At 49.0% G+C, this 20031-nt stretch overlaps 1 protein-coding gene across 4 annotated transcripts in view; it reads right to left on the reverse strand.

Moving 5' to 3' along the window:
- Window positions 1-347, reverse strand: part of UBAP2 (ubiquitin associated protein 2) — a 161636-nt gene extending 161289 nt beyond the window's left edge. For all 4 annotated transcript variants that reach the window (XM_067464683.1, XM_067464682.1, XM_067464681.1 and 1 more), the window contains exon 1: window positions 264-347. The gene's annotated coding sequence lies outside the window, so the exon portion shown is untranslated. The remainder of the gene's footprint in view (window positions 1-263) is intronic.
- Window positions 348-20031: the final 19684 nt, after the last annotated feature.

Consider the following 20031-nt stretch of genomic DNA (forward strand, 5'->3'; position numbering starts at 1 on the left):
CCCGCTTCCTACACGTGTAAACAGAGTTCCCACCCGCCTTCCCAGCACGGCAGCCCCTCAAGGCCTAGCTTCCCAGCCGCCATTGCCCCTCAAGCCTCACAGAGGCGACCCAATCTGCCTCAGTTTCCCTCAGGAAAGGGGTGGGGGTCGCTCTCTGAGGCAGGAGGGAGGCGGGGAAGGGGCCTGCCCGCCTTTTCCTGAGGGGACGGAGCCGCCACGAGGTGGGTTCGGGGGAGAAAACTGAGGCCGCCCGCGCTGCTCACCTGCCTGAGGCGCTCACAAAAGCAGCAGCAGCCGCGGTCACGTGACTCCGCTCCTTCGCCTTCCCCCTCCTTCCCTCCTTCACCACGTGACCAGAGAGAAAGAGAGAGTGACCGACCGAAGAGGCGTCTCCACCAATGAAAAAGGAGGCAACGATAGCGCATGCGCAAGAAACATCTTTACCCCCTCCTCTACGCACGCGCATCTTAGCTCCATCCTTTTACTTTCACCAGTACGCATGCGCGGATTAGCCCCTCCCACTTTCTTCTCCCTTCCTCCGCTCCGTACGCCCTCACGCATGCGCAACTTAGCGCCATTCCTTTTTCTTTGCCTCTCCGTACGCCTTTGCGCATGCGCATCTTAGCCCCTCCCACTTTCTTCTCCCTTCCTCCTCTCCGTACGCCCTCACGCATGCGCTATTTAGCGCCATCCCTTCTTCCTCTCCTCTCCGTACGACTATGCGCATGCGCATCTTAGCCCCTCCCACTTTCTTTCATTATTTCTTCCCCTTAGCTCAGGCATTGGACATTAACTCCGTCTCTTACACCCGCAGCTGACGCATGCGCCATTCTCCATATGCAAATATAGCTCGTTGAAACCGGATAGCGCATGCGCACATATGTGCGCTTTACTCCCCATCACACAACGCATGCGCAGAAGCAACGTTGCACTATCCGCTCTTTCTCGTCTATTTTCCAGAGCAGACAACGCATGCGCAAAAGCAACACGCGGCCTCTGTGATTAACGTCCCGCCCCTTTTTCGATTTCTATTTAGCAGAGCAGGGCTAACGCATGCGTAGAAGTAACACTCGGCCTCTGACGCACAGCTCATTGAAACAGGATAACGCATGCGCACATATGTGCTTTACTCCCCATCATCAACGCATGCGCAGAAGTAACACTCGACCTCTGTGACGCAAATATAGCTCATTGAAACCGGATAACGCATGCGCACATATGTGCTTTATTCCCCCATCACTCAACGCATGCGCAGAAGCAACGTTGCACTTTCCGCCTCTTTCTCTATTTTCAAGAGCACAGATAACGCATGCGCAAAAGCAACAAGCGGCCTCTGTGACGTAAAAACGTCCCGCCCCTTTTTTGACTTCTATTTAGCAGAGCAGGTCTAACGCATGCGCAGAAGTAACACTCGGCCTCTGTGACGTAACAATCCCATCCCCGTTCTTCTCTTCTATTTTTAGAGCATGGATAACGCGTGCGCCGAATGGACCTTACGCATGCGCAGACACAACACTAGGTCTCTTATGACGTACGCTTCTCTCTCTTGCTCTTATTTCATCCCCAAATACATGGTTTGACGCATGCGCACAAGAAATACTCGATCTCTATGACGTAACGCTTCCCTCCCGTTTCTTTTCTACATGGATTTACGCATGCGCAAGGCACAAAGGACTTCTCTGACGTACCGGTTCCCCATCCCACGTGACCCGCTTGAACTCTAGCGGTGTTTTGAATGACAGGCGAGGAGGCGGGGCGTAAGCGGTGACGCAACCAAGGCCTATTCATATATTTCCAGATAGAGGCGGGGCCACAAGGGGGCGGGGCCACAAGGGGGCGGGGCTTCCTGGGTTTGTTCTATCTTACATATTGTTATTTATATGAACTGTACGGTTAATTACAAATTATATTTGATTATCATAATTATATCACATTACAAATCAATATAATTTGTAATTCATTCACAATAGGTTGTAACATTAGCATTAATACCTATTGTAACATTGTAAATAATTATAATTTTTCAGTAAATGAACATTAATAATTAATAATAATGAACAATACAATCATAAGACACGTTGCTGGTTTTGATATTATTCATATTAAAAAATACTGCTGATTATCCATAGTTGTAGCTCGAGGATGATGGTCCTCCAAGTGTGCCTCTTCGAATTCTGGAGCACTGCTGGTCACAGCTGACCTCCAACTAGAGCGCTTCCCAGTTCTCAGCGTCTACGTCACAGTTCTTATGGTGTGCATTAAGCCCATCTTTAAATCTCTTATCTTTCCACAAATATTCTATTATATATATTATTTATTTATTATTTATTTACTGTATTTCAGGGAGCACACCACTCCGCTGTTACTCGAGCTCCACTGGCTGCCGATTAGCTTCCGAGCACAATTCAAACTGCTGGTGTTAACCTATAAAGCCCTAAACGACTCCTGCCCTGTTTACCTCTCAGAACGTATTCTCCCCTACGAACCATCAAGACCACTAAGATCGTCTGGAGGGGCCCTGCTCTCGGTCCCACCGCCTGCACAAGCACGGCTGGTGGGTACGAGGGACAGGGCCTTCTCGATGGTGGCCCCTCGACTTTGGAACTCCCTGCCATTAGAGATCAGAACTGCCCCCTCCCTCATGACGTTCAGGAAACTAACAAAGACCTGGTTGTGGAACGCGGCATTTGACAACTGATTTAATTCTTTGCCCACATGAAAGGAGGATGATAAATGGGATTGTGATGGTGTCGGACGATTTGGCTCTTTCAACTGGGATGATAATGTTTTAATGTGTATGGTGCTGATATTTTAATCGTGTTATGAAGTGGCATTGTGTTGTTATTGTATATTTTTTGTATGTTAACACATGTTGTGAACCGGTCCGAATCCCTCTTTGAAGGTGAGAGGGTCGGTATATAAAACCTCGAAATAAATAATAAATAAATATTGTTTCTAGCGCCCACTTTTTGCTTGATGTTCAGGCAGTGCTTCTTGTAGGTCAGAGGAATGTTGATGGAGTCAGATTTCAGTGCAGGAATTCAACAGTCTCTGTCTTTATCCTCAAAAGAATTCTTCTTTTAGCAACACAGTCTTTAAGGGGTACTTCTTATGCAGCAGAGTCTTCCTTAGGTAACATAATTTCTACAAGGTCTCCCGGTATGTTCTCCTTGCAAAGTTGGGAGGACAATAGATTTATAGACAAGCACCTTGGTCTTCCTACAGATGTCCCAGTCCTCAAACACTCTCGGCATCATTTGGAAGAATGCTGCACTCGCAGAGCTCAGGCAGTGTTGTATTTCAGAGTCAATGTTGATTTTGGTGGAGAGGTGGCTGTCAAGGGAGCGGAAATGGTCAACATTTTCTAATGTTACTCCATTAAGCTGTATTTCTGGCATTGGAGAGGGATTGGCTGATGTCAGCTGGAAGAGCACTTTGGTTTTCTCGATGTTCAATGAGAGACCTAGCATCCTGTATGCTTTTTTATTAATTCAATTTAATTATTGACACTATAATCTAATATAATCTAATATTAAAGGGCAAGATGGATGGATGGCATCCTTTAAAGTGACTGGATTGGCCTTGAAGGAGCTGGGGGTGGTGACGGCCAACAGGGAGCTCTGGTGTGGGCTGGTCCATAAGGTCGTGAGGAGTTGGAAACGACTGAACGAATGAACAACAACAAAATAATCTAATGTTAAAATTTAGGTGAAAAATGTTAAATCATAATTTAATTTTCACAATAGCAATGTGCAAGGGCAGATAGAATAATAGATTCCTAGAGTTGGAAGAGACCTCGTGGGCCATCCAGTCCAACCCCATTCTGCCAAGAAGCAGGAATATTGCATTGAAAGCACCCCGGACAGATGGCCATCCAGCCTCTGTTTAAAAGCCTCCAAAGAAGGAGTTATCTCCTTGTGTACGTATTATGCAAATATGTACATAGTGAGATATTATGAAAATAAATCCAAACCACTTTGGGGATGCTCAATAATGGATGCTCAGCCTTTAATAAAAATGTTGCTTGCCTTTTGTGTGTGGATGGTTGTATTTACATTCTTTCTTTCAGCATCATCATGCCATTGTCCTGATGCAAGAAGCTCTTTTTGCATTCAAAACACATCCCTCCTGGCTCTGTAGTCAATGTGCAAAAGGCTCCGCTGTTTGTGAAGATGAGCCAGTGTTGTTGTTTTTGTTTTGTTTTTTTGCTGAGTTGCAGAGGAGGAGAAATAATTACAGGTCTTAGGTTTTGTTAAGGTTTACCACAAACAAACAACACGTGTTCCCATAATCTGTGCAGCGTTAATGACGGTCATTAACGTATTTTAATTGTGAGTTTAATGAAGACGGGCTGTCAGGCAGCCAATTCCCACCAACAAAGGATGCGGCTGGAAAGGAAGGTGAGTTGTTCTGCCTTTCATAAATGTATTCAGATCTATTTTCTTAAACAGGTATGGGCCAACTTTGGCCTTCCAGGTGTTTTGGACTTCAACTCCCACAATTCCTAACAGCCGGTAGGCTGTTAGGAATTGTGGGAGTTGAAGTCCGAAACACCTGGAAGGCCAAAGTTGGCCTATACCTGTTCTAAGGAGTAGCTTCCAGAATGTACTTACATTCCTACTCATCCGCAAACGAAATCAACAATTGGACCACACAGTTTACCACCCACGCATACTGATAGATACCAACAAAATGATCAATGGTCTGGAGAACAAGCCCTATGAGGAGCGGCTTAAAGAGCTGGGCATGTTTAGCCTGCAGAAGAGAAGACTGAGAGTGATGCAGAGCATCCCCCCCCAAGCATTTGTAGTTCGCCAAGGGCCAGACAATGGATTCTGCCGCTTCCTGACCCAGCACACATAACTGGGTTCCTGTTTCCTCTCTGTGAATTCTCTGGCTTGTGCACTGGACCCTGGCCCAAAGATCAGGGAAATGTAGTTCTCCAAAGGACATTGCCCCACTCTCCACCATTTGCGGACTCTTTGCGGATCTTTCTGCCTTCTCTGATTGACTTGGTGCCCTTGCATCACGGACTTCCTCCATGAACTCCAAAAGCCAAGCCGCTTGGGAAGCATGGCCCCCGCCTGTGGGTGCATGCCCTTGTTGCAAAGGATCATACCTCAGGAACTCTGTTGCTTATCTCTATCAATGGCTGTGGTTTTTTTTCTAATAAACTTTACTGGGATGGGGGTGGGATGGGGACCCTTTTTATGAAATCTATGAGCTTATGAAGGTTTATGGAGAATGTATATGAACTATATGATATGAAATGAAATATACCCTCACCCTCTTTCCTTGCCTTTCCCCTCTTGAACTTTACCCTATAAAAGAACATGCGACCAGGGGATTACAGTTAAGGAAATTCAATTTCCTTGGAAGGAACTCCATCCATATTGACATTGCATGGAAAATACTGGCAAATCTGTGGCTTTGTTTTTCAGAGTTCAGACAGACAAAAGCCAGAGATTTTATCAGCCAGAGGCCCGGAAAAACAGACTGATTGCATCAATTACGGTGTTTGTGCATGCTCCCTTGTGACAAAGGACCCTTTGCCCGCAAGGTTGAAGATCCAGACACCACCCATAGCCACCCTTTTTTTGCCTATACACATCTTTTATCAGGACCCAGGAAATCCCTTGTTCTCCCATCCGCCTCCCCTGCTGTGAGCAGACAAAAGGTGTTCAATCAGCTGGCGGACGCCTCCCGGGCGTTCCGCCCCCTGCGCTGTCAAACCAGAGCCCGCCTCCTGGCCGCTGATTGGACAATCTCTGGAGGCGCTCCGAGGGTTCTGATTGGCCCTCTGGAGGCAACAGCGGCCGGCAATTGGAGGGAGGGTGGGACCAGCGGCCAAGCCTCCTCCCAGCTGTTCCAGAGCCGGCCAACCAGGACAGAGGGGACTGACAGGAGGCGGGCGGGAGATTCAAGCCAGGATTCCTTTGTTCTGTCTGTATAAATATGCCTGAAAATCACTGTACTGTATGCTTACTTGAGGAAATATCCCTGTAATGCATCCTTTTCAGCTGAATCGCTAAATAAACGCTTCGGTCGCTGGGTACCTCTTCAGCCTCTGGCGAGATTAATTCTTAATATTGTGCGCTTTGGATTGGCTTCTGCTGGCAGCTCGCCAAGGTCAAGACCCCATTAGAGGTCTCCAGGGTTCCCCCTCGCTGGGAGAACCCTCCAAAAAGGAGCTCGATATCATTTGGCGACCACGAAGGGACTGCTGCTTGATGTTCCAGACTAAATTATAGCCTAAATTCTCAAGCAGGCGCCTTGGTCTGATTCTTTGGGCCAGCAGCGAAGGAGGAACGGCTTGGGAAAAGAGGCGCCTCTCCCAATTCGGACTTTCATTTGACCAGCTAACCAAAACTACAAATTCTCCCGCAGCCACTTCCTCCCAAGCTCTGACCTAGGGTTTCAGCACAAAGGAGCGCCAGGGAAGCCTTGATCTAAGGACTTCCAGGAAGAGGAGCGACCGACGCGGAAAGGGGGGAAGAAAACGTCCGGACGGGTAAGAAGCCAACCGCGGGCTGCCTTGGCTGCCAGGTGGGAGGGGATTCTAGGCTTTCTGAACCAGCTTCGGAGTCGGCCCACTGGGGAGGGATTCTCTAGGTCTCGGTAACAAATTCCTGGCGGGAGGTAGCGAACATCCACGTTTGAGGCCCAGAATAGCAACTCAGCTCGCTTTTGCGGCCTTGGCTGGAGCTACGCTGGAGAGGGAGCCCTTCCCTTTCGGACTGCCTAGCTGCCAAGGGCTGATCGCCTCGGGCTCTCTTGCTAGGGGACCGTTCAGGCTCTAGCCTGCCAGCGGTTGGGGGGGCTACCCTGATTAGCCACTTCAGTGTGGGGCTATCAAGAGAGATGGGCGCATGTTATTCTGGGATCAAACGTCCTGCTTCATCAGAAACATCTTTTGGGAAGATACTGGCGGAATGGGGCAGGGTTGCGTCGCCGACGCAGGCCAGTAGGGTAAAAATCGCATGGAGAGGTGGCCCTCCGGGCCCTCAGCAGGTGGAGTTTCGTGGCCCCTCATGGCAGTCGGATCGCTGTGAGGGGGCCAAGAGGGCCGAAACCGCCTTTGCCTCATGCTTTTTTACCATGTGCCGGTGGGAGGCGGAAGGGGGGTAGCTGCGACCAACTCCGACCATGCAAGGGAAGGTTACAGAGCCCCAACCCCCAGGAAACCCCCTCCAGACCCCTTCACCCTCTCCCTTTGGAAGAAATTGCTTGTTCCCCTACCATCCCATTCCCATTTCCCTTTACCCAATCTCCCTGACTCCTTCCTTCCCTTCCCAACCCCTCCATTTCCCTATTCCCTATTTATGATGCATTCATATGCCCCTCTGTCTGTTTGTTTTTTTTTTCCACTGCTCCTTGAGGAAATGATCAGGGAAATTCTTTGCTCTCCTCCTCTCCTGCTTCCTCCTGTGCCACCTTTTTCCTTCCTTCAGATGGAAAAGGGAGGCATTGCTCATTCCCCCCTTCAACAAGCTACCACATCCCTTTCTTTCAAAAGCTGAATCTTCAGTGCCTGTTTATTTATAATAAACAGTGTTTCCCCTCACCAGGAGAGACCCTGCCACTGATGTCACTCAGCTGCCTTGCAAAAGTCTCTCTCTCTCTGGTTTCCCTGACCCAAGAACTCTCTTCCTCTCCCCTTCTCTTCTGTGCAACTACAAAACCCATTTTTCAGGGGCAGTCACCAATGTCCCTGCCTTTCCTTTGTTTTCTCTTCACTCTCCAACTCCCCCTTTTTGCTTTCAAACCCCTCCTCCCTCTCTCCTCTTGCAAACAAAGGGAGGTGTAAGGGGGGGGGGGAACCTTTTTCCTGCTCCTGTTTCCTTTTGCCAAGTAAAGTTTGCTGGGTCTCTCTCTCTCTCTCTCTCTCTCTCTCTCTCTCTCTTCTCCCTCCCCTCCCATCTTCTAAGAAGCCAGCATTCTGTGAATTTTTTTTCCTCTATCCCAGAGAAATCCTGCTGCTCCCTCTTACCTCCTTCTCCAAAAACCTAGGGAAGGGATGTTCCAGAAGCATTCCCTCCTGACATTTCACCCACATCTATGGTTAAGTCTCTCTCTCACACACGCAGTCCCTCGGATGCTTTTTTCCTTCCTGGCCCTTCCTCCCTCCCCTTTCCCTGAGCGCATGTATGTGTATGTCTAAATTATCCCATTAACTGCCTTAAATATGAGGGGGGGGGGCGTCGAGGTCCAGGGGTCCCCTCTGCACAGTGAAGAGGCCCAGATCGAACTGTGGGACCCATAATCCACTCCTGCCGCTGAGGACAACTACCTGGGCGAGGTGAACAATGGGAGGTCTGTGGACTTTCCTGTGTGGAACCCAGATGGCACAGGAAGATCCTAGGAGAGCAGGACTAGACCCCATGCCGCCCAGAAGAGACAGCCCCTCCTAGAGGCTGATCTGAGCCCCCACGGGGGAATGCCATCGCAGGAGGAGCAACCAGGATCCCACAGCAACTGCCAGGAAGGAAGGAGGCCCTGCCCGTTCCAGAGGCTGTGCAGAGGAGTGACCCAAAAGGAGACCACTGACGCCCCCACTAGGTATGAAAGTTTTCTTTCCCTTTTGTTTCCCCACTAACTACCCTTGGGCTGGGAAAGGGGGGGGGTGGGAGGGGGCTGTAAATCTTCTTTCTGACTGTCCTAGACTCTACCCCTGAGTCTCTGTGATGATGGAGAGCCGGACCTGTCTGCGGTCACCAGGAGGCGCCACGCCAGAAGGAGTAGCCAGACTGTGCCCCATCTTCTCCCTCCCCCAAGCGCCAAGGGAGGAGCCAGCGCCCCCAGGAGGCCTGAGGACCACTGCCAGATGGGAGAATTCCACCATGTGCTATCCTTCTTCATTGGGAACTCACTTGGGACCCCTGAGTGCTCCATGCTGGCTGCCATCACAGACTCCATCATCCCCTGCCTCCACCGTCTTCGCCTTCTTACTTCAGTCTTTTTTTTCCTCCAACCCAAAGGACATTCTGCCACTGGTCTCTCCCACCCGGCGGGGTCCTGCTGTTGTTGCTTGAGTTGGGCCCCGAAATAATCAACAGAATACAATCTAATCAGTCTAGAAAGAGGCCCTGGGTGCTTGGGGGGGAATTGTCGAGGCTTGAGGAAATGAGTGTAACCATTTCCCAGCCTCGAAGGGAGGATTTGATGCAGAGCATCCCCCCCCAAGCATTTGTAGTTCGCCAAGGGCCAGACAATGGATTCTGCCGCTTCCTGACCCAGCACACATAACTGGGTTCCTGTTTCCTCTCTGTGAATTCTCTGGCTTGTGCACTGGACCCTGGCCCAAAGATCAGGGAAATGTAGTTCTCCAAAGGACATTGCCCCACTCTCCACCATTTGCGGACTCTTTGCGGATCTTTCTGCCTTCTCTGATTGACTTGGTGCCCTTGCATCACGGACTTCCTCCATGAACTCCAAAAGCCAAGCCGCTTGGGAAGCATGGCCCCCGCCTGTGGGTGCATGCCCTTGTTGCAAAGGATCATACCTCAGGAACTCTGTTGCTTATCTCTATCAATGGCTGTGGTTTTTTTTCTAATAAACTTTACTGGGATGGGGGTGGGATGGGGACCCTTTTTATGAAATCTATGAGCTTATGAAGGTTTATGGAGAATGTATATGAACTATATGATATGAAATGAAATATACCCTCACCCTCTTTCCTTGCCTTTCCCCTCTTGAACTTTACCCTATAAAAGAACATGCGACCAGGGGATTACAGTTAAGGAAATTCAATTTCCTTGGAAGGAACTCCATCCATATTGACATTGCATGGAAAATACTGGCAAATCTGTGGCTTTGTTTTTCAGAGTTCAGACAGACAAAAGCCAGAGATTTTATCAGCCAGAGGCCCGGAAAAACAGACTGATTGCATCAATTACGGTGTTTGTGCATGCTCCCTTGTGACAAAGGACCCTTTGCCCGCAAGGTTGAAGATCCAGACACCACCCATAGCCACCCTTTTTTTGCCTATACACATCTTTTATCAGGACCCAGGAAATCCCTTGTTCTCCCATCCGCCTCCCCTGCTGTGAGCAGACAAAAGGTGTTCAATCAGCTGGCGGACGCCTCCCGGGCGTTCCGCCCCCTGCGCTGTCAAACCAGAGCCCGCCTCCTGGCCGCTGATTGGACAATCTCTGGAGGCGCTCCGAGGGTTCTGATTGGCCCTCTGGAGGCAACAGCGGCCGGCAATTGGAGGGAGGGTGGGACCAGCGGCCAAGCCTCCTCCCAGCTGTTCCAGAGCCGGCCAACCAGGACAGAGGGGACTGACAGGAGGCGGGCGGGAGATTCAAGCCAGGATTCCTTTGTTCTGTCTGTATAAATATGCCTGAAAATCACTGTACTGTATGCTTACTTGAGGAAATATCCCTGTAATGCATCCTTTTCAGCTGAATCGCTAAATAAACGCTTCGGTCGCTGGGTACCTCTTCAGCCTCTGGCGAGATTAATTCTTAATATTGTGCGCTTTGGATTGGCTTCTGCTGGCAGCTCGCCAAGGTCAAGACCCCATTAGAGGTCTCCAGGGTTCCCCCTCGCTGGGAGAACCCTCCAAAAAGGAGCTCGATATCAAGAGGAGACATGATACCCATGTATACATATGTGCGGGGAAGTCATAGGGAGTGAGGACGAGCTTGCAGGCCCCTGCTTTCAATCTGATTTGAACCGCAGCAGGGAGTTCCGCAGTTCCTGAACACCTGGATTGAATGAAGACAAAGGGACTGTGGCTCGAACAGCAGAAGCCTTCTTTCTTTTTTACTCACTGAATTGAGCTCCCCCGTTTCAATGTAGCAACCTTTAATAAAGAAATATCCTTTTTCCTAAACTTTTCGTCTTCATAGTGATACATTTGTGTCCCTTTACTGACTCAAATGCTAACTAGCATGAACCTTTCCTTTCCCAAGCCGCAGATCCCTGCTGGCTCTTGCAGCATCCTGGAGAGGCCAAAACTGCGTGCCTTTAATCCGTGGATACAGAGACCCGTTAGGCCCCCGTATCCGCGGGTCAACAGATCAACTCCAGTGCCATCTTTTCCCTAGACTAATTTTAAGACTAACTGCTATCTCACTTTTTGCAGAATGGACCGCTGCTCCTTCTTGGAGCAGAATCTCCCCTTGTCCATTTGGACAAGGTCCAATAACTGACTATTGCACCTAGGAAGCCAGTTCAATACCTGGAGCTTTTCTGTCTTTCTCCTCAACCCCACACACTCATGTTCCACTTTGCAGCAGCTTCCGTACTCACAAAAATAGGAAATGGAAAGTGTCACTGGAAAACCACACAGTCCGCTCTCAAGATCTCCCTTCTGCAGAAAGATACATGAACCAGATCTATTTTTCCTTAATGTCCCCAGCATCACAAAGTGCTTTTAGGAGAGTTACAGCTTAATCTCCAATGCCAGAGATACAGCTTAATGGTGTAGCATTAGAAAATGTTGACCATTTCCGCTCCCTTGGCAGCCACCTCTCAACATCAACACCGAAATACAACACCGCCTGAGCTCTGCGAGTACAGCATTTTTCCAAATGAAGCAGAGAGTGTTTGAGGACCGGGACATCCATAGGGAGACCAAGATGCTTGTTTATAGAGCTATTGTCCTCCCAACCCTGCTATATGCCTGTGAGACGTGGACTGTCTACAGACGTCACATACAGACGTCACATGCAACTCCTAGAACGATTCCATCAGCGCTGCCTCCGGAAAATCCTGCAAATCTCTTGGGAAGACAGGCGGACAAATGTCAGCGTGCTTGAAGAAGCAAAGACCACCAGCACTGAAGCGATGGTCCTCCACCATCAACTCCGCTGGACCGGCCACGTTGTCCGGATGCCTGACCACCGTCTCCCAAAGCAGTTGCTCTACTCCGAACTCAAGAACGGAAAATGGAATGTTGGTGGACAGGAAAAGAGATTTAAAGATGGGCTCAAAGCTAATCTTAAAAACTCTGGAATAAACACTGAGAACTGGGAAGCCCTGGCTCTTAACCGCTCCTGCTGGAGGTCAGCTGTGACCAGCAGTGCTGCAGAATTTGAAGAGGCACAAATGGAGGGCGAAAGGGAGAAGTGTGCAAAGAGGAAGGCGCGTCAAGCCAACCCCGACCGAGACCTTCCACCTGGAAACCAATGCCCTCACTGCGGAAGAAGATGCAGAGCAAGAATAGGGCTCCACAGCCACATACGGACCCACAAGAATATTGGAAGACAATCATCCTCGGAAAGCGAGGGATCGCCTAAGGTTAGGAGAGAGAGAAAAAGACTCGGAATAAGGTTTATGCCAACGAACCTTGGCATGAATGCCCAGCTGGCAAGATTCCTGTAATCATCTGGTCCTCCGCCGTGAAAAGAGAATGCCAGATTAGGTAAAGAGCTGAGTCCCATCCAGCAACGGCCTTCTTAAGCATTCATGGGATTAGGCTCAGAAAATTGAACTAAAATCTTCCATGTAATTATTTGCATTTCAATACAGTTAAACAGAGAGGGAAGAAATAGGACAGCTGGATTATTTTGTGATGAAGTCCTCAATGTATTTTGCAGCTCTGCTTGGGGCTGGCAAAGTGAAATCCTGTACCATTCATTAAATGGACAGCAGCTGCACCCTTCTCCAATTTTTGGGACCACAATATATTTACATTAACATCTGTTTTGGCACAAATATACGGCAAAACGTACGAGAGATGGTATATACTGTTGTTGTGAGCCTTCAAGTCCTTTCTGACTGATTGCAGAAGGTGTCCTGGGGCGTTTCTATGGCCAGACATGTCTCCAGAGTCAAAGGACAAAGCCCTATACCCTGCTGTCCCAATTATTTATTTATCATATCAGAAGCAAACCAAATAGTTGTATTGCATTTTAACAAACAAACATACATACATACATACATACATACATACATACAAAACACAAAGTTTGCAAGCTTGGTAGTTGGTTAAATGTCCTTTGACCAGTATCTGGCCACTTGGAGTGCCTCTGGTGTTGCCGCAAGGAGGTCCTCCCTTGTGCATGTGGCTGTTGCAATCCAGAGCAGGGAACGAGGCCCTAAGATAACTATCCACCACACTTAGCTGTGAAAAACAATCCTTTTTTATTGAAGAAAAATGGTTACAAAATAAAGGAAAAATGCAAGTCAAAAGCCACAGCAAAATCAGCAAACATGAATTTAAATGGACAAAGCAAAACCAAAAGCCTCACTGGGAAATACTGGAATCTGTTAGCAATCCACTAACCGTACTTGATATCCTAGAAATCTTCCCAAACTATGGCCAGGGAACCGGGAGAACTGCCAAGGTCTTCATCAATTCTGAAACGATGCCTGAACTGAGACAATCAGCCTGGCGTATTGCAATTAAAACTCAAGAATCGGTTCCGTGAACCGCCCTTCTGTTTTGAAGCCAATGTTTTTAATTCTTGAATTCGGGAGGATCGACGCAAACTGAGTGTTTTACTTCTGTCTTCCCAAATTTGGCCCCTTCTGTTGTCATTACAGTTAACAGGTGCAGAAGGGAGGGAAAGTTCAAGGTCTCCCTCTGAAACATTCTCAGGAACACTGGTACTTTCATTTTCCAAATCTACAGAAGTTCCTTCCTCACTAATTTTAGGAACATTGGCATTTTCCAAACCTACAGCAGTTTCTTCCTCACTAATTTCAGGAGCATTGGCATCAAAAGGTACATTTCCACTAGCATCAGTAAATATACTTTCATTGGCATCAGGAGGAACAAACAGAGAATCAGGTTCAAGTTCAAACTCAGGCTGAACCTCAACAGTGGCAGGGCTCAGGTTGCATTGCAGCAGGTGGTCAGTGGTTTGCTCTTCTCCACACTCGCATGTCGTGGATTCCACTTTGTGGCCCCATTTCTGAAGGTTGGCTCTGCATCTTGTGGTGCCAGAGCGCAGTCTGTTCAGCGCCTTCCAAATCGCCCAGTTCTCTGTGTGCCCAGGAGGGAGTCTCTCATTTGGTATCAGCCATTGATTGAGGTTCTGGGTTTGAGCCTGCCACTTTTGGACTCTTGCTTGCTAGGGTGTTCCAGTGAGTGTCTCTTAGAAAACTATTTCTTGATTTAAGGCGTTGGCATTATTATTATTATTATTATTATTATTATTAACTTTATTTGTACCCCGCGAGCATCTCCCGAAGGACTCGATGCGGCTTACACAGGCCGAAGCCACAACACAATACAATAGAAACAAACAAAGCAAATTAAAAACAAAAACAAATCAAATCAAAATTAGCAATACAACAGAACTATACATCGGGACAATATAAAAACTGGTTCGGCCGGTGAGAGGTACAAGGTTAAAAGTGCTGAAATGGTAGGAGGGGCGTCGGGATTAAAGTACGGTGTGCAGCAATATTAACTGTGCTAAAGTGCTATTAGGACTTGGGATGGGGGTTCCTAATCCGGGAAGGCACAGCGGAACAGCCAAGTTTTCAGGTTCCTTCTGAAAGCTGTTAGTGTAGGGGCCTGTCGGAGATCTTTTGGGAGGGCGTTCCAGAGTCGGGGGGCCGCCACGGAGAAGGCCCTGTCCCGCGTCCCCACCAAACGCGCTTGCGACGCAGGCGGGATCACGAGCAGGGCCTCCCCAGATGATCGAAGCGAGCGTGTAGGTTCGTAGATGGAGATACGGTCACGCAGGTAGGGTGGTCCCAAACCGTTTAGGGCTTTATAGGTAAGCACCTGCACCTTGAATTGGGCTCGGAAGATGAAAGGCAGCCAGTGGAGCTCCTTGAACAGAAGGGTAGACCTCTCTTGATAATGAGCTCCAGTTAGCATTCTGGCTGCTGCACGTTGGACCAGCTGCAGTTTCCGAGCCGTCTTCAAGGGTAGCCCCACGTAGAGCGCATTGCAGTAGTCCATTCTAGAGGTGACCAAGGCATGGACCACCCCGGCCAGATCAGCCTTCACGAGGTATGGTCGCAGTTGGCGCACGAGTCTCAGTTGCGCAAAAGCCCTCCCGGCTACCGCCGACACCTGAGCCTCAAGTGTAAGCGAAGAGTCCAGGAGGACACCCAAACTGCGGACCTGAGGTTTCAGGGGGAGTGTAACCCCGTCCAACACAGGTAACCACCCTATACCCCGATCCGGCTTACGATCGACCAAGAGGACCTCTGTCTTATCGGGATTGATCTTCAGCTTGTTCTTCCTCATCCAGATAGACACAGCGGCCAGGCACTTGTCTAGCACCTGAGAAGCCTCCTTGGAGTTAGGTGGAAAGGAGTAGTAGAGTTGTGTGTCATCTGCGTAGAGATGGCACCCAACTCCAAAATCCCGGATGACCTCTCCCAGCGGTTTCATGTAGATGTTGAAGAGCATGGGAGACAGAATAGAGCCTTGCGGGACCCCACAGGTCAAAGGCCAGGGGTCCGAGCAGGCGTCACCCAGCTTCACCATCTGAGTTCGTCCCTCCAGGAAGGACTGGAGCCACGACAAAACCGTGCCCCCAAGGCCCATCCCAGAGAGACGACCCAGAAGGATACCATGGTCGATGGTATCGAAAGCCGCTGAGATGTCCAAGAGAACCAGCAGAGTCACACTCCCCCTGTCCAGCTCTCTGCGGAGGTCATCCACCAAGGCGACCAAGGCTGTCTCAGTGCCGTGACCAGGCCTGAAACCGGACTGTGACTGATCTAGGTAATTGATGTCATCTAAGAAACCCTGGAGCTGAGAGGCGACCACCCTCTCCAGCACCTTACCCAAAAAGGGAAGGTTGGAGATTGGCCTGTAATTGTTCAGCACCGTGGAGTCAAGGGAAGCTTTTTTAATAAGTGGGCGAACCACAGCCTGCTTCAAATTAGATGGAAAAATTCCTTGCTCCAACAATGCATTAACAATCGGTACAAACCAGTCCAACAACCCCCCTCTGGCTGATTTAATGAGCCAAGATGGGCAAGGGTCAAGAGATGAGGTGGTCGCTCTCACAGCCCCAAGAATCTCCTCCACGGTTTCAGGAAGAACAAGCCTAAAAGAATCCCACAAAATTGGATAAGCAGGTACCTCCGTCACCTCTTCTGGCACTGCGATGGAATTGGAGTCGAGCTCGAGACGTATCTGGGCGACTTTGTCTGCAAAATGGTGTGCGAAATCGCGACACCGAGCTGCAGGGTCGTCAGGGACCCCCTCCACCACTGGTGGGTGGAGGAGTTCTCCCACGACCCGAAACAGCTCCAATGATTTATTTGCTGCAGACGCTATACGGGCGGTCGTGAATGATTTCCTGGCCACCCGTATAGCCGCGGAGTACGCCTTAAGAGAGGCTCTAGCCCGTGCTCGATCAGACACATCTCGAGATTTCCTCCATTTGCGCTCTAGCCCCCTTCTCATATGCTTCATCACCGCCAACTCCTCGATAAACCAAGGAGATGGCCTGTCACGACGCAACGAGATGGGGCGTTCAGGTGCGATCGTGTCTAACGCCCTGGCCATCTCCCCATTATAGAGAGTTACCAAGGCGTCGATAGAATCGCCAGGCTCCAAGGCAGGAAGAACCCTAAGATTCCTCAGGAATCCATCCGGATCCATCAGTCTCCTAGGGCGGACCATCTTAATTTGTCCTCCACCCCTGCGAAGGTTTAGGGTCGCAGTAAGTCTAAAGGTGATCAGATGATGGTCAGACCATGACACTGGAAGGATGTTTTGCTCTTCCACTCTGATCATTTCGTTATCCGCCACAAAAACAAGGTCAAGAGTGTGTCCAGCTTGATGAGTGGGGCCAGATATTATCTGTGACAGTCCTATGGCCGTCATGGTGGCCATGCTGGCTGATACCCAAACAGGGGATGAGCTGGAGATGTCTCTGCCTTGGTCCTTTCACTATTGGCTGCTACTTCCCGGCGGATGCCAGGTGGTGCAATACCAGCTAAACAGTGTAATTTCTCCAGTGGTGTAGGGCGCAGACACCCCGTGATAATGCGGCATGTCTCATTAAGAGCCTCATCTACTGTTTTAGCATGGTGAGATGTGTTCCATACTGGGCATACATACTCAGCAGCAGAGTAGCATAGCGCAAGGGCAGATGTCTTCACTGTGTCTGGTTGTGATCCCCAGGTTGTGCCAGTCAGCTTTCGTATGATATTGTTTCTAGCACCCACTTTTTGCTTGATATTCAGGCAGTGCTTCTTGTAGGTCAGAGCATGGTCCAGAGTGACTCCCAGGTATTTGGGTGCGCTGCAATGCTCCAGTGGGATTCCTTCCCAGGTAATAATCTTCAGAGCTTGGGATGCTTGTCTGTTCTTAAGGTGAAAGGCACATGTCTGAGTTTTAGATGAGCTTTGGAGAGCTTTGGAAAGCTCCCTGCTTGAGCGGTAATGCTTGAGCGATAATGGTAATGGTAATGGGAGAGGTGGGAGAGGTGCTCACCAAAAAGGGCATGGGCTTTAGGGTCAAAAGTGAGCCCAGTTGCCATATCAACAGCAGTGGAGTCTCTTTCTCTGGAGGTTTTTAAGCATAGTCTGGATGTTCATCTTGCAGGAGGGCTTGGGTTATATCTTCCTGCCTAGCAGAAGGGGCCTGGACTGGATGGATGGCCTTTGGGAGTCTCTTGCAACTCTAGGATTATAACAGGAGGCCTTGACCCTGCACTTTCCTTATTGGAGATGCACACATCACACCTGTGAGCTCTTTCCTATGAAAAGGATAAATGTTTCATAAGGAAGACATTACATATCAAGGGTTGCAAACGAAGAAGTCCCCCTTCCCAAAGGGAACACGGACTCCTTATGCCAGGACAAACACAATAGTGGCAATTTGAAGGCCAACAACAGGTTTTGTACAGCGTTAACATTTCTGGACTGCAGTCCATGAATGTGTATGACAAATACAACGGCCATAGTAGAAGGCTCTTCCATAATTCCTTGCAATGTGGGTAAATGTTTATAAATTATGACAGCTTTGGACAGTTGCCTCTAGGCTTCTGTCAGGAAGAGACCAACAACGGGTACTCCTTGACATCCTCCTCAGGTGACAAGCTCAGTACATAAGGAAGATGAAAAAGGTTACCATTAACCTGTAAGGCAAAAAGGTTCACAAGACCTGTTGGCCATCATCTCCCATGCTTGTTTTTGCCATAATTGGATTTGCTGCCTGGCTCTAATGGCTGTGAAGGACCCCCTTCTAAGACAGTGGTTCTCAACCTTCCTAATGCCACAACCCTTTAATACAGTTCCTCATGTTGTGTTGACTCCCATGCAACTCCTGGAACGATTCCATCAGCGCTGCCTCCGGAAAATCCTGCATATCTCTTGGGAAGATAAGCGGACAAACGTCAGCGTGCTGGAAGAAGCAAAGACCACCAGCATTGAAGCGATGGTCCTCTGCCATCAGCTCTACTGGACCGGCCATGTTGTTCGGATGCCTGACCACCGTCTCCCAAAGCAGTTGCTCTACTCCGGACTCAAGAACGGAAAACGGAACGTTGGTGGGCAGGAAAAGAGATTTAAAGATGGGCTCAAAGCCAACCTTAAAAACTCTGGCATAGACACTGAGAACTGGGAAGCCCTGGCCCTTGACCGCTCCTGCTGGAGGTCAGCTATGACCAGCAGTGCTGCAGAATTCGAGGAGGCACGAGTGGAGGGTGAAAGAGAGAAACGTGCCAGGAGGAAGGCGCGTCAAGCCAATCCCAACCGGGACCACCTTCCACCTGGAAACCAATGCCCTCACTGTGGGAGAACATGCAGATCAAGAATTGGGCTCCACAGCTACCTATGAACCCACAAGGAAACACATAATGGAAGACCATCTTACTCGTCCAACGAGGGATCACCTAAGTAAGTTGACTCCCAACCATAAAATTATTTTCGTTGCTACTTCATCACTGTCATTTTGCTACTGTTATGAATCGTAATGTAAATATATGATATGCATGATGCATGTTCATTCACTGGACGAAATTTAACACAAATACCCAATATGACCTCATTTGAATACTGCTGGGGTGGATGTGGGGATTGCTTTTGCCATTTGGGAGTTGTAGTTTGCTGGGATTATAGTTCACGTACAATCAAAGAGCATTCTGAACCCCATCAGGGATAGAATTGGGCCAGACTTCCCACACAGAACCCCCATGCTTTGAAAGGACTTACTGACATGAGCCTCCACCAATGATGGAATTGGACCAAACTTGGCACATACAAGTCCCGTGACCAACAGAAAATACTAGAAGGGTTTGGTGGGCATTGGCCTTGAGTTTGGGAGTTGTAGTTCACCTACATCAAGAGAGCTCTACGGTTTCCAACAATGACGGATCTGGACCAAACTTGTCACGAATACTCGATATGCTGAAACGTGAGCTTGGGGAAAATAGACCTTGACATTTGGAGTTGTAGTTGCTGGGATTTATAGTTCACCCACAATCAAAGAGCATTCTGAACCCCATCAGTGATAGAATTGGGCCAAACTTCCCACACAGAACCCCCATGCCTTGAAATGACTTGCTGACGTGAGCCTCCCTCCTGCATCGCACGCTCTTCCTCGTCCGCACTTGTGTATGACGCTGCCATGTACTGAGCACACGTGCTCTCCCTTCCCTGCTTGGAGTCTCAGAAACAGCCCTCCCCTTAGCTGAGAGGCTGGCTGAGAGGCCAGCCATTCACAGCAGAGGAGGGCTTTTAGTGGGAGGATTCACCATGTTTCCAAAAAGGAGGATAGGCAGGGGCAGCTCAAACCATTACGCAAAGTAAGCATTTACAGTATAGTTGATTTTGCCCAGGGGCGCTCTTGAGGCGCTCTTGGGGGAAAATAGACCTTGACAGATGTGAGTTGTAGTTACTGGTATGTATAGTTCACTTACAATCAAAGAGCATTCTGAACTCCACCAATGACGGAATTGAACCAAATATGGCACACAGAACTCCCACGACAAACAGAAAATATATATCAGTGATTGGTTTGATTACCGTTTGATTACCGTTGAAAATTACCTAGGGCCGCCTCTGAGGATAGGCAAACGTATCTTTAGCCTTCTATGCCAAAGGGTTTCCTAAGACCATAAGAAATACGTTTTCTGATGGTCTTTGGCAACCCCACTG

This window comes from Anolis sagrei, chromosome 2, assembly GCF_037176765.1.
Source record: "Anolis sagrei isolate rAnoSag1 chromosome 2, rAnoSag1.mat, whole genome shotgun sequence".
Taxonomy (NCBI): Eukaryota; Metazoa; Chordata; class Lepidosauria; order Squamata; family Dactyloidae; genus Anolis; species Anolis sagrei.